Source organism: Palaemon carinicauda, chromosome 27, assembly GCF_036898095.1.
Source record: "Palaemon carinicauda isolate YSFRI2023 chromosome 27, ASM3689809v2, whole genome shotgun sequence".
NCBI classification, from domain to species: Eukaryota; Metazoa; Arthropoda; class Malacostraca; order Decapoda; family Palaemonidae; genus Palaemon; species Palaemon carinicauda.
Genome location: NC_090751.1, coordinates 25,711,929 through 25,727,517, shown reverse-complemented (window position 1 = coordinate 25,727,517; position 15,589 = coordinate 25,711,929). Strand labels below are relative to the sequence as shown.

The window sequence follows — 15,589 nt, the reverse complement described above, 5'->3', positions numbered from 1 at the left end:
TGTGCAAAAGGTTGAACAATTATCATTAGCTCATTTTCAAAACAATGATTGTCACATCTATACACCCAGCCCTAGTGTGAGGCCATAATGTCCATATTTCATACAATCAATCATTCTTCATTTCTTTAGTGGCTTTGTTAAAAAAATTTTGACGAAGGAAAAATCTATTTCTGGGTCGATCTGTGACGGCCGGTGAAAAAGGTCCTTCTTTACACTTTTCTAATATAAATCTTCTAAATATACTAGAGAAAGATAAAAGCATGGAATGTAGAGGTTACAACCCTCGCGCGATCACCTTGTGGGTGTCGTATATTTAACAAGGGCGTGTGTAAACCACTATTCACAGGCAGTCTTCCATTTAGATAATCCCTTCATCAAAGGGGAGGGCCGTGACAGGCCCTAGAGAATACAGTTGGACTACCCCACTGACACCTACTACTCGCGCTCTCCAGGTCATCCTTCTGTTTTGGACTTGCCTGCTAAGTCGTTTTTTTTATTTTATTAGGTGTGTCTCTTTAGCTTTGTCTAATACATCCACAACTGCTCTCTCTTGTATCGTACGCATTATCTATAATTGCCGCATACCCCACTTACCCCCGGCCACAAAGGGTAATGTTCTCAGTGCACCTCAATTGGCATACCATAGGCATTGGTTAAAGGTTTTTGGAGTTCCTGTCTGTACCCTTATTACACCTACTTTTAATCCTTAAATTCTACCTCCTTTCCCCGTTTTCCCTTTCCTTTTTCTATCTTGCTCTCTAGCCTTTTGCCTTGTAGTGCAATTGCTGGTCTTTCCCCTAGTGACACCTCAGTGCTTAGGCCATTCAGCGCTGTCTCATATGGCCTAAATTCCATTAATCCTATCCAACAGCATAATTTTGCACAATTACGTTCAAAGTAGGGTCCCATGAAAATAAGATAATAGATTGATTCTTAGCCCAGAAATTAATTTAGGGAGACAGAATACTGGATAGGAAAAAGAACTAATGTAAAGACGTATTGTTATGATGTGAGATCCCTTAGCCTTTAACTTCATAGTTATCCACATGACAGTGTGGCTTCACCTTAGCATGATACAAAGGTTAGATTGTACTTTATATTCAAGTGAAGTGGCAATCAGAAGAACCAGCAAGAAAAATGGTATGCTTATACCTAGCGCCTGATGTTGACAATGGTCGAAAAAGGATCTTCATCTGGGTAAAGTATTTAATGGACATGGTAAGTGTAATAATTATAAGTTCTAGTAAAGTAGTGATAGGGAATATGTATGGGAACATTTTTATGGTTCCAAAATTAATTTATAGCCTGAAAATAAGGACGTTGGGAGTGTTCACTCCATTGGTGACCCACTTTTTAGTATTCTATTTTTTTTTCTTGATGCATCCTTTCTTGTATCTTTCTGCCCAACATTTTAGTCATTGCTTCAAACTGCAATATTGTCCTCAGTGCTGGGTCATAAGTCCCAGATTCCATGAATTAAATCAGATTAAATCTATGATGATAATGAATTTATGTAGATGATAAAGGAAAATTAGATAGATGACTGACCTGTAATGCAGTAACACTGAAAGTAGTGAAGTGGGCTAATACTACATCTCTTCTCCTATGATCTGATTTGGCCTCATGTTGTAGGGCTTTCAGTATGAATGAAGGAGAATGATTTGGATTATAAAAAGAAAGTTAGATCTCACCATTTGAGTAATATTGTGGTTGAAGAAAACCTCCAATAGAGAGTAAATTTAGTCCAAAAAAAGTATTTTTAAGGAAAACATATGAGAAATTTAAGTTTGAAAATATGCATTCTATGTTTGAAGTGTTCTAGATGAGAAACCTAGTGCGATTAGACAAAAATCCAGATAAAACATTCGAGCTAAATGTCGGGAATTTCGACCCGATCAATCGAAATTCCCGCCATTTGACTCCACCTACGACTACGTCAAATTGGAGGGAGAGGAGAAACTCGCGGGCGAATGAGTGTAGTTCCAGACGTGAACGTTTAGAGCCAAAAAGGGAAACCACCTGGTAGGAAGGTGCTGAGACTAATAAAATCAATTGCTGGTAATTTAAGATTAGGAAAAATAAAGTCATTCTGTTGTAACATGATAAAAAAATCCAATCTAGAAATTTAGGTTCAGGACAAATTGCGCCAAAAAGGTGACGTCGGAGGTTGCAAGGATAGCTCGTCTTCTTTGATCCAACGTCCCCAACCGAAGTAAGTCCCCTCTAATTGTTATCTCTCCTCTCTACCTTGTGTACCAGGTTGGTTGTAGTAGAAGTTTGTGTGCAAGACGTTTAGTTTTTATATCGCAGTTTAGTGTAGTGATCCTTGTGATTGGGGATCTGAATCCTGAGTTAAATAAGAATAGGTATATTTGGTGTGTGATTCGTTGTGTATTGAATTCGAATTGGCACTATTTTCAGTTTGTTAATGAGTCCGGTGTGGACTTTGTGCTTGAAGAGCACATGCTATATTACCTAGGGTCAGTCTTGTTTTTTCAGTAAGTCTTGTGAATGCTTAAGAATGTTGTTTGTCTTTATCAGAGTTTATTTTTGTAATAAAATTGTAAATTTTATCGCCGTATTTTAATTAACTCCTGGAAGGTTTTGGCGAGTCTTGCCTCTTCAAGGCCTTGCGATCCGCCCAGTACATCGGGCAGATTTAATAAACTGGTGAAAATCACAACATTTGGTCCTTCGAACCGGATCGCAAGCGCTTCCCAGAGCCGGACAGGACTAATTTAAAATATGAGCTTTTGAGAGAGAGAGAGAGACTAACAATTAAGGTCCTCTACGTCCCGATGTGCGATCGCCCACGTGGGTCAGTTCTTTGAGTCCCTTCTTAACGTTAAATTATCCTTTTTTCCTTGCCTTGTCCAACCCCCCCAAACGTAAAGTAAAGTAATTAAGATGGCTGTGTCCACGATCGTGCATATCGAGGCGTCGATGGGCCTGCTGGAGGATTTGCTAAGCGAAACGCAAAGGGCGCTGATAGAGACTTACTCCGAGTCCGTTTACCAGAATTTGGTAACGGAGTTGCAGGCAGAGGTCCGACAGCTTAAAGAGCTATACAAGAGCCAGCGCGTCAAGCTAGAAACTAGTTTCGAAGCCCGAATTAGGCATATGTTAGGTGAAGCGACACGCGCTTCCACACTATTGTACAATAGAATAGATAAAGTGAAAGGCCCTTCAACGGGGAATGTTGCCCTCCCCAGGTTGAAGCCGCTGCCTCTCCCCACGTTCGAAGGGGAAGTGCAAGAGTACGCATCGTACCGTGAACTATTCACGATCCACGTGGATCGAAGAGCTGATTTAGACGAAGTGTCTAAATTCACGTATTTATTGGGGACGTTGGGCAAAGAGCCGCTCCGGATTATCAAATCTCTGAGTGTAACCGCCGCGAACTATAGTGTAGCATTAGATTTATTAGATAAGCAGTATGGCAACGTGCACCAAACGCTCGTGATTCTGCACCGCAAGTTAGCAAACATCTTTGTGCCGTCACTAAACCCAGTAGAATTAAAAAGGTTCCGTTTTGAGTTAACCATCATTATTGAGCAAATCAAAAGACTTAGTACCACTGACTTAGGCCAAGGCATGGTCATGAGCCTCATTAATCAAAAATTGTCAGAGGGAAAACTATACCGCAAGGTGGTAGAGCATTTGAGGAAATGCGACTATACGTTGGACGAGTTTTTTGAGGCAATAGATTTCATAGTAAGAATGTTAGAAGACGATGCATTGCAGAGAGGCGACAGTCTTGAGAGTGACAAAAGACCAGACAGTAGTGTAAGACCGAAAACCCATCCCATCCACCAAAATTCCTGCCCATTTTGTAGCGAACGGCATCCGCCTCACGGATGTCGCCAAGTGACAGACGTAGCTGCTAGACGTCGCATTTTACTAAAAAGGGGTCTTTGTTTCAATTGCACGAAATCAGGCCATCGTAGCGATAAATGTCCCGTATCAAATTCCTGTAGAAACTGTAATGCTAAGCACCACACTGCGATTTGCGACGCGGGTAGACCGCAATCAATCCCTAGTCATAGTAATAGTCAATCAACAACGTCCCGCCCCGTAGTAAATGCGACGCCTGCACAGAACCAAAATGCCCCCCGTCCGTCTAAGGTTAAAGTAGAATCTAAGCCGTGCACGAGCGCAAAGATCGCGCAGAGGTCTGATGTGGACCTCCCATGCACTATCTTGCCAACAGCCATGGCAGGTATTCAACAAAGGCAAGGTAGTAAGCGAGTCCGCCTATTTCTCGACTCAGGAAGCCAGAGGAGCTTCATCTCTGCAAAAATTGCCCGTCAATTAGGCCTACCGGTGGTAGGAAGAGTGTCCTTGAATATAGCTCCGTTTGGTTCCGAGGAAATAAGCGGCCAATACGATGTAGTAAGTTGCAGGGTTGAAATGGGGAAAAGAATCGTGCGTATGAAATTGGTGACACACGAACACGTGGACGTCCCGATACATAACGTGGGTTATGTCAAAGTCAGACAGCATCTGTTGACCAAGGGAGTCACGTTAGCCGATCCAGCAAACCAATCAGATACCATGAAGAACGTTCACATATTAGTTGGGGCGGATTATTTTAGCTATTTTGTCATAGGTGTAGAAAAAGTAGATGGGATAAATCTTTTCTTAACGCATAATGGTATGTCCCCGTACGGGAAGGTGCCACAGTGGCTGTTCCAAGGGGAAAAGGTCGAACAAGTAAGAACGTTGAGAGTGTGCAGAATCACGGACGAGCCATATCTGTATGATGTAGATGAGTGGTGGCGATTAGACCGTGTTGGTATCGCCCCATCTGAGCAATACACTGTTCGCGAGGCCGAGGCCGTGCGAAAGGTATCGCAAAGCGTTGTAAGAAAACCTGAGGGATATCAGGTTAGCCTACCATTCGGATCGGATGCTAGGCCAGAAACAAATTATCGTAACGCTATGGCGCAGTTGGAGTCGTTGCAGACAAAATTCAGAAAGGATAGGGAATATCTTCAACAATATCAGGGAGTGATAGATAAGTATCTCGAAGCAGGTTTTATATCAGAAGTGAAAAATCCCGTAGTGGAAGGTTATTACATGCCACACTTTGGTGTTAAGAAAGACAGCCGTACCACCCCCCTTAGAATCGTGTTCAATGCCTCTGCCAAATCACAAGGTTGCAAGTCCTTGAATGAATGTCTTTTACCTGGGCCCAATTTGGTAGAAGTAGCATATAGTTTAATTAACGGATTTTGAGCGAAGCGAAAAATCTATTTTTGGGTGAGATAGCCATGGAGTCCTGATGGAAGGTTCCTGTTTGGTAGCTTCCTTGGGTATAAGACTACTAAGATATTCCCAGAGAATTTAACCACAGGTTATCACAGAATTCTAACTTCTGGAGCGAGTATCTCAAAGGTTTCCCTTTAAGACATCGTAATACAACAGGGGACACGCATGTCTGGTCGTGCCACATAGCTATCTCCACCCCGAACAGAGTTAACGCTTCGGTGTGTAAGGGCTGAGAATAGCTGGGAGCCGTTCCACAGCTAATCTCACTCGTGGCTACTACTGATACTCGAGACGTAAACAAACGGACGCCATTGCTCTAATGACGTCACGAGCGTCTTTATCCTGGCGCCAGTTGCTGCCCATCACCATGATACAATTGTGTAGGGTGGGAACAAACTGACGAAGTAGTAGGGAGGGTCCATCAGGACGCCATGGCTATCTCACCCAAAAATAGATTTTTCGCTTCGCTCAAAATCCGTTTTTTGGGCTCAAGCCATGGCGTCCTGATGGAAGAGTACCAGAGAATCAATGTATCGTGGTAGATTTTCCCCCAGAGTTAAGTGCCTAGGCATTGACAAAATAGCAAAGTAATCTTAGATAAGAACCATAGGAACGAAGTATCCTGCCCCCCATTGGTAGGAAGTTCCCATGGGCTATGCCGACGTCAAAGTGGTATTGAAGGACTATTCATCTTGACAGAAGAGCTTTTTAAGAGCTTAGAGATGAAGCAGAATGTTTGATATTTGTATAGGAACATTCTGAGTAGGTCAGTGGTGGTTGGGCACTGTGTGTAGGATTCATCTCCTGATTATCAGAAGTAAGTATTCGAGTAGGAACCTTACTGAGACAAGGTGAATATAATTTAAGGATAGACATCTTAAATTCTTCATGACCATAAGAAAGGAGGAATAAATAAAACTATGACAGTATGTATTTCATAGTAAGTAGGAGCTGAAAGAGACGCATAAGTAATAAAATAGAAATTTTATTTCACAATGCAGAAATTAAATAATTTACAGCAAAAGTAAAGTTCATTTACAGTAATAATAATGTACATAGAAATAAAGGCTTGCTCTTGAATCTGAAAGGGAATTTCAGGATTAGTAGGTACTCGTTCTCGAGGAACGCAAGTCTTTAAATAACACATCATGCTCAAGGCATGCGGCACTTGTGTAACACTATGACATTTCACCTGGGATAAGAACAGTTATAAAAGCACTAAGTGTTTTTAGACATCACTATGAATCACTCGAGGGTCAACATAGGCACCCGAAGAGTTAGAGTCCCAAATAACTCACTGTTCTACGCAGAGTTAGGTGCAGGTTTCATAACACTACCTGCGGCTACCACAAAATGTTTGATTTCGTGCACTTGTTTCGCATAATGTTTAAAGAAAACTCGCGAGGACTTCCAGCCCGTAAAGTTTTTAAGGCTCTCAAAGTCCATACTCTGAAAGAAGTTCAGAGAAGATGCCACTTTTCTAGGATCATGACCAGCGGGTGTACTGTTCGGATCCGCTCTGCGAATGAAGTAGGTGATTTTCGCTCTTAATTGTTTCAGTGACAGGTCGCTGCCCGATGTTTCTCCTTTGAAGAGTTGGCCTCCACCAAAGTTTGAAGTTCTGCGAAGATAGACCTTGAGGCTCTCTACTGGACATAGAGAGACATCCTCCTTCAGGGGGCATATTCTCCAAGGGCCCCATCTTTTGGTGGGTAATTCATTTTTGGCGAGAAACGTCGGATCAGGGGAGAGGGTCACTTCTCCTGAATCAGCAAACAGGATGTGTCCCTCTTCTCTTGATAATGCCACTATTTCGCTGACTCGAGCTCCCGAGGCGAGAGCAAATAAAAATATAACTTTCTGAGTCAGATCCTTGAGGGGGCATGAATCGTTGTCCAAGTTGGAGGCGAAATGGAGCACCTTGTCTAGTGACCAGGAGATCGGTTTCGGAGGGGGTGCTGGGCGTAGGCGAGCACATGCTTTCGGCAGTTTGTTAAAGATGTCGCTGGACAGATCGATTTGGAAAGCGTATAGAATTGGTCTAGTCAAAGCCGATTTGCAGGTCGAAATCGTATTGGCTGCTAATCCTTGTCCATGAAGGTGAATGAAGAAGGACATGCAGAAATCAATGGTGATTTCTTTAGGATTTTTTGCTTTAACAAAGGAGACCCATTTCTTCCAGGATGATTCATATTGCCGTCTCGTGGATACGGTCTTGTATTCCTCTAGGAAGTCTAGACTTTTCTTCGAGATCCCAAACCTCTTCTTTGCGGCAAGGGAGAGAAAATCATGAGATGAAGGTCCTTGATTTTCGATGATGAAGCGAAGACAGTCGACTTCTGTACTTGTTGAGAGAGAACTGGGCCCGGGAGAGGGATCAGCTTGGGCTGCAGCTCCAGGACCAGGGGGTACCAGTTGCTCCGGGGCCACTTGGGAGCCACTAGGGCCGCTGTCCCTTTGAAGGTTCTCAGTTTGGAGAGGACTTTCAACAGAAGGTTGGTGGGAGGGAACAGGTATATCTTGGACCATCTGTTCCAGTCCAGTGACATGGCGTCCACCGCTTCTGCCTTGGGGTCCTCGTACGGGGCTACGTACAGAGGAAGTTGATTGTTGTCGCTCGTTGCAAAGAGATCTATCTGAAGTTCTGGGACTTGATGAGAGATGAAGGAGAATGATCTTGCGTCTAGAGACCATTCCGACTCTATCGGGTTTGTCCGAGATAGAGCATCCGCTGTCACGTTGCGGAATCCTTGTAGGTGAACTGCAGACAGGTGCCACTTCTTCTTCTCCGCCAGACGGAAGATTGGGAGAAGCACCTGATTTATCTGGGGCGATCTTGAGCCTTGGCGATTGAGACAACGAACTACCACCGAGTTGTCTAGGGTTAGACGGATGTGGATCGAGGGCGGCGGGGATAGCTTCTTCAGAGTAAGAAGGACCGCCATGGCCTCCAAGATGTTTATGTGGAACGTCTTGAATAGTGGAGACCAGGTCCCTTGAGCTTGTTTCAGGTGGGAGTGACCTCCCCAGCCCTCCAGTGAGGCATCCGTGTGGATGTTGAGTGAAGGAGGAGGGTGTTGGAGAGGAATGGACCTTTTCAGGGCCATTGCTTCCGACCACGGCTTTAGGAGGCGTCGAAGTCTGTTTGGAAGCCGTCTCTTGAGGTCTCTTCGAGCGATGGATGCCGATCGTCTCCAGACTCCCGCGGCATCCTTTAGCTGTGCACGAAGCACTGGGTTTGTCACTGAGGCGAATTGTAGAGAGCCTAGAACTCGTTCCTGCTGTCGTCTTGAAATGCGTTTGGATTTCAGTAGTCGCTTGACAGACCCTGCTATTTCCTTCCTTTTCTTCTGGGGGATGGAAAGGCGGTGTGACTGAAGATTCCAGTGGATTCCCAGCCACTGAAACTTCTGAGCTGGAGAGAGGCGAGATTTCTTCTCGTTGATCTTGAATCCCAGGTGTTCTAGGTACTGGGTAACTTCGTCGCAAGACTTTGTACACTCTTCGGGCGATGGAGCCCAGACTAGCCAGTCGTCGAGGTAGGCCATCACCTGGACGTTTCTTAGGCGGAGCTGTTGTACTATGGCGTCTGCCAGCTTCGTGAAGATCCGAGGGGCCACATTGAGGCCGAATGGCATGGCCCGGAAGGCGTAGCTTTTCCTTTGGAGTCGAAATCCTAGGTAGGAGGAAGCGTGATGGTTCATTGGAATGTGCCAATAGGCATCCGCCAGGTCTATAGAGACCGTGTAGGAACCTTGAGGCAGAAGGGTCCTTATTTGTTGAAGCGTCAGCATCTTGAATTTGTTGTTCTCTATGAACTTGTTGAGGGGGGATAAGTCCAGAATGACTCTGAGCTTGTCTGAGTCCTTCTTGGGAACGCAAAACAGTCTCCCTTGGAACCTGGTGGACTTTACCTTCCTTATCACCTTCTTGTTCAAGAGGTCTAGAACATATTCTTCCAGAATGGGGGTCGATTGTTGGAAGAACCGCTGGAAGATTGGGGGTGGTTGCACCCAACTCCAGCCTAGACCGTTCTTGATGATGCTGTGTGCCCAAGGATCGAAGGTCCAACGATCCTGGAATTGGCGGAGTCTTCCTCCCACCGGAAGCACTTCATTGCTTCTGGTGTCCCGAGGACTTGTTGCCTCGGCCGCTAGCTCCCTTTCCTCCTCTACCTCTGGAGGGACGACGAGAGGCGTCTCTGCTTGCACCCCTGGACGAGCCTCTACCTCTGGCATGAAAGGTAGTGGATGGCTGTTCAAAGGCAGGGGTGAAGACCGGTGACTGTGACAACACCGGTTGGGGGACCAATTGAAAGGTCTGTTGTGGTTGGGCAACCACTTGGGAGGTAGCGGGTCCCGGAAACTGACGTCTTTGTTGACGTTGCTGGGGTTTCGGTTTCTGAGGTTTCCTCTTAGGCTGAGGTCCATCGTCCTGAGAGGTTTTCCTTTTCCTGGACATGCCCCACTTGTGGAGAAGGTTCCTATTCTCCGTGGCGGCTCTGTCCGTTATTTCCTTGACAAGGTCCGAAGGAAACAGGTGCTTTCCCCAGATGTTGGAGGAAATCAGCCTCCGGGGTTCGTGTTTCACGGTGGCACCGACAAACACGAATTCACGACAGGCTCTACGAGCCTTTATGAAATGGTACAAGTCCTTCATTACCGTCAGTAAGTGGGATTTGGCCAGTACCATGTAGTGATCGGGTACTGCTGTGTCACAGGCCATAACTTCAAGTTGGACTTGATGAGAAAGAGACGCTGCAAGCCTCTCCTTCGTGTCTTGTTCCCGGCGAAGGAGGTGATCATTGAGCTTAGGGAGGTCTTCATTAAACTGACGTCCGGCAACGTCAGGATCGAGCCTACCCACAACGAAAGTATGTTGGACATCTTTCCATTGTCTAGTGTCAGGGGGCGTTACGATGGAGAAGGGTCTGCACTCCTCCAGTGCAGGGCAGGGTTTCCCTTCTTCCGCCGCCTTAAGGCATGCAGCCAAGGCCTTTTCCAAAAATGGAAGAATCGCAGTGTCGGGAGCGACATAAGTAGGATGCTTCTTGCTCAAGGCAGGAAGCTTAGAGCAGGTAAAGCCCCTGCTCTTAAATGCGGAGGCTAGCATAGCCTGGGCCTTTGCGAGATCGAACACTATCTCTTCCTTAGGTTCGGTCTCCTCCTTCGAGGCAGGTTCAGAACGAAGCCGGACGTAACAGTCCGGGTAGGCCTCGAAGCTTGGGAAGAATTCCACATCTTCCAACGGGACCGTGCCGATTTTGTCACTAACAAAGATCCTGCCGGTCGCAATAACCATATGCTCTGCATACCTCCACGGGTTGGCATGAGAGCAAGCTGGGAGATCCTTAACCGAGATCTTCTTCGGTTCTCTGGATCCAATCATAGACCTGATGGACTCCTGGTTCTCCTTCAGTCTGTCGTCCATGACAGCTCTAATCAGTCGGATCAGTTCTTGTGTAGAGGAAGAAGGATCCGGGGTCGAGGAGGTAGACGGAATGGACACATCCGTCGGTGTAGGAGTAGGCGGAGGGATGGACGAGGGAGTAGCTCCAATCTCCGACTCGGTGTATTCCACCTTGTCTTCGTCCTCTTCGGCTCCTTGAGCCATAAGCGTCTTCTCCGTGTCTTCCGAGACGTCAGAGATCTGTTCATCCTCTTCGGAATCTAGGCGACACTCGTGCATGGACTGGGCCATGACCACATCAGGTTCCACCGTAATTTGGACAGTGGGGATTGCTTCCTTTGGAACCACTGAATCAGGGGAGGCCTTAGGGAACAGCAGGGACCTCAGTTCTTCGGTGGCCAGGTACGGTCCAGTGGCATTCCTCTGAAAACCACGCACCCACTTGCGCAGTTTCTCACGAGCAATGTCTCTAACCTCCGCTGAGGGAGGGTTATGGAAGGCCTCAACTAGGTAGGCCTGGCAGACCGTACAATCCAGTGGATTCCAGAACTTCCAATCCCCTCTCTTGTCTGAGCAAGGGGCGTGAGTCCTGCACGCCGTATGTCCGTAAAACTGGGAGCGTTTCACGGCACAGTATGCGAAATCGCACTTCATCTGCTCCTCCTGTGGAAGAAAGAGAAAATGAGTATGGGGGAGTCATAGGAATGGCTCTTAAATTAAGTTAATATTAATCATTAATTTTAACTTATATAAGGTGTGATGCATAGAGAGTGAAACAGTAAAGGAGAACACGCTCCATGCATCTCGCCCGGCTGGTTACCATAGGCTTGGTCCTGGGATAATCCAAATGACCGAGATCATTGGATATAGTTTCCTAGGATTCCCATTATATTGGAACTCCATGGAAAGCCAAGGACAAGGTTGGGATCGAATTCATTCGGTTCCCAGATAAGAGCCAGAAGGTCTCATTAAGGGTAACTGCTTCTGGCAACCAGCCGTGCTAATATGCACATAGCATGCTGGAAATAGAAGAATGCAAAGAGACAGCATGATCACTAATAGAGCAGTACTAGGTACTGATCTTAGAAGCAAAGCAGCTTATCTATTTGCCAGGTAGGGCTATCTTAGTCTTATGATAGCTACAGAGAGGGGGTGCAAGTATTCTTGACGCCTCCGGGGTATCCGGCAAGCCGCCGGCACGCCGGAGCTCGCTCCAGCATAGATTCTGGCATTAGAACAGACAATTTTCAAAAGTCAGTTAGATACCAGGATGGCGGCCGCCGGCACAACGGCGGCACGCCGGCAGGGAGCGGCGGCTCCGGCAGCCGGAGGATGCTGGATTGGTGACTGGGGTAAGGATGGTACAGGTAGTATCGGGTTGCCGGCAGTATATGCCGGCACTCCGGAGATCGACCGGCAAGCGGACGATTAGATAGGAGTAGGAGAGCCGCCGGTAGTAGCCGGCGGCAGCCGGCAGTCCCTCGGAACACGGGGGGCTGGCGGCAAGGGTAGGGAAGTCACCAAGAGGCAGGTATTGCCGGCATAAGAGGCGGCAAGAGACCGGCACCCAGATAGATAGAGAGACAGGGGGAGGGGGGGAAGGATGCAGGAAGTACCTTCAGGGTTCCAGACATCCCTCCCCCTCCCTGAGGGGGTGTACCCATGATAGAGACAGGCTCTATCATCCATATGCAGGGGTCACTAGGGACCGGGAGCAGGTAGCCCAAGGGAGGACTAGGGAACACCCAAGATGGGGGGGGGGGGGGAGACTCCCTTATGCAGAGCTACACTAGGAACTAACCTTATAGGACACTATGAAGGTATATGTACCAGAGCGGACTGCACAAGGAAGCTCGGGTAGCCCTACTCATCCACCCTAAGGAGGAGTTGTAGGACAGGGGACAGATGAGTATAAACTAACCTAAGCATAGGCTAGGCTATACAAGAGATAGGTGGGGAGGGAGAAGAGAGGGGTCTTCCCAGGAAGGGTTTCTGTACCAGAGCGGCCACAAAGGGAAGGGAGGACACTCCCTAACCTAAGATTAGGCTGATCGGCCAAAACGGTGCAAGAGTACAGTTTCAGCATGGAACAGAGAAACCTTCCTAACCCGACCTAGATCAGGGCTAAAAGTCCTGAACTAGGCAAGGAAGAAGACGTATCGCTATCGCAGGAAAGTCGCAGACTATCCTAGCCATAGAGGTAGGCTAGCCTAACCTCACTCTCAGACGCAATCCTAAAGGGGGTTCATTCCTTTAGGGAGGACTGAGAGGCGATATAATACTCTATTAGACAATGAATCCCTTTACTCAGAAAAGGGATCAAGGCTAATTAGAGGGAATGCCAAGGCAGGGGATGAAGGAAGCATATAGGGGTCCTAAGGTTAGGTTAGGCTAGTAAGAATCACTGACTAGCCTATCCCCTATATGGTCCCTGAAGGCGAAAACATTTGCATCACTAGTCAAAAGTATTGTAAAATAATAATGCCACTATCTTCATAACTTAGTCTAGGATCACTGATAAATCATGCATGAACACTTGTATATAGGCTCCTGGCCTGGGGGCTATAGTAGCCGACTGGTATGAGGTCAATCGATGACCGATAAAAAGCGTCTAAACACGAAATAAAAGTTCCTAGCTATGAAGACTAAATAAACTAATGTATTCGATTAGTATATAAGGCCGGAAGCGTTGTTGTGGCTAACTAAATAAGACATGCAAAACAACAACGACGCCATAAAATGGCGGGTCCGGTAGAGGCACAGCTCTGCCACAAAACATCAATTATTTCGCAAAATAATATTTACTTTACGGTCAGAGCTTAATTAAACAATACTGGAACCTTGTACTCAACTTTCCAGAAGAAGGCGAGGCTGAAGGTAACGACATAGCGAAGATGCAAAACGATAAAGTTCACACAAGGGAAAATCCGTCTCAGTAGGGCAGCTACTAAACAAAGGATAAAGACGCTCGTGACGTCATTAGAGCAATGGCGTCCGTTTGTTTACGTCTCGAGTATCAGTAGTAGCCACGAGTGAGATTAGCTGTGGAACGGCTCCCAGCTATTCTCAGCCCTTACACACCGAAGCGTTAACTCTGTTCGGGGTGGAGATAGCTATGTGGCACGACCAGACATGCGTGTCCCCTGTTGTATTACGATGTCTTAAAGGGAAACCTTTGAGATACTCGCTCCAGAAGTTAGAATTCTGTGATAACCTGTGGTTAAATTCTCTGGGAATATCTTAGTAGTCTTATACCCAAGGAAGCTACCAAACAGGAACCTTCCATCAGGACGCCATGGCTTGAGCCCAAAAATAAGGTTTAGGTTGAATCGATATGCCATGTTAGCCGACATAAGTAAAGCATTCCATCGTGTTTTGTTAGATCCTCGTGATGCCAAATACACACGATTTCTGTGGCGCAAGGCAGCTGGTCGAGCGCTTACCTTCGCCTTTAGAGTCGTGGTGTTCGGCATCACAGCTAGTCCATTTTTGCTACAGCAAATATTAAACTGTCATTTTAAAGAGGAAGGGCGCCCAGATTTAGTAAAATCTTTTTATGTCGATAATTATCTGGCCACGTTTGAAGATATAGAACATATGAGGCAAGAGCATGAGTCTGTTCATAACATCTTAAAAAGGGCGGGTATGCCCTTAGAAGGGTGGGCCAGCAATCACTTGGCCTTCGATAGCGAGAAACAGTGGAGTGAGCCTGTGAGTGTGAACGTGCTCAGGCTGCGATGGGCCCGGGACGTGGACAGATTGTGTGTGAAAGAAAGCAAAAGGATCTGTGAGTTGGGGGAGGGATGGGTGCCCACGAAGCGTAGGGTACTTTCCCTATTAGTCTCCTTATATGATCCGATAGGTTTGATAAGCCCATTATTTGTAAGGGGAAAGCTTTTCCTTCAACAACTATGGGAGGATAATGTAGGTTGGGATGATGTTTTAGGAAAAGAGAGGGCTAAAGAGGCAAGTGAATTGTTGAATGATTTGAAAGCGGTGAGCGACATCACCTTTCAAAGATCAATAGGAAAAAGAGGCTTACAACTTCATGTGTTCACCGATGCCAGCAGTAAGGCATATGGAGCAGTAGCATATACTAGGGACGAATGCAATCGGGTAAGTCTGGTAACGAGTAAAACCCGGATCACTCCGAAAGGGATGAGCAAGCTGACGATCCCTAAGCTAGAGTTGCTGGCCTTGTTGTTAGGCAGCAGACTAGCAAGAACGCTCAAGGATCTGATCGAGCCACGGGAAATAGTAATGTGGACCGACAGTAAGGTAACGTTGGCATGGGTAGCATCGCCCGATGCCAGGTCTAATAAAAATGTGTTTGTTTCTAACAGAGTGGCGGAAATTAATTTTATTCAGCAGGTTTGTAGTTTCAGTCTGAACCATGTCCCTAGTCAGCAGAACCCTGCCGATATCCTATCCCGAGGCTCAACGGCTCAACAATTGCAAGCTAACCCCCTGTGGAGGAACGATCCAGAATTTCTCAGGACCACGGGAAGGCCTGTTCCTTGCGAGGAGGAAGATTTACTACATCAAACTCACGTAGTAGCGGCGGTGCAGGAGTTGAGGGAGGAGATGTGTCCTACCCCCCCAGGCGAGATTTGGGACGTCCTGAAGAGGGAAGTAGGGTTCCAATTCTTGTTACGAGTAGCCAGACTAGTTTTAAAGTTTGCTAAGATAGAACGGCATCCGTTCAGTATTGTTGTAAAATTAGAGCAAAAACATTATTTGCCTACTGTTTATGCCTACTTAGAGGGCGGAGTCAGACCCCCTCGTGAAGTTGCTAATTTTGCTAGACAATTGAATTTAGTTTTGGTAGATAATCTCATCTGCACCAGGGGACGAGTGTCCCATGTAGGAGAAACTGATCATTTAATTCTCTTGCCAGCCAAAGGGCATT

The 15,589-nt window shown here is 46.5% G+C and overlaps 1 protein-coding gene across 5 annotated transcripts in view; it reads left to right on the top strand.

The window, feature by feature from the left end:
* Nucleotides 1-15,589, top strand: part of LOC137620615 (vascular endothelial growth factor receptor 1-like) — a 172,330-nt gene that overhangs the window by 70,719 nt on the left and 86,022 nt on the right. The window lies entirely within an intron of this gene.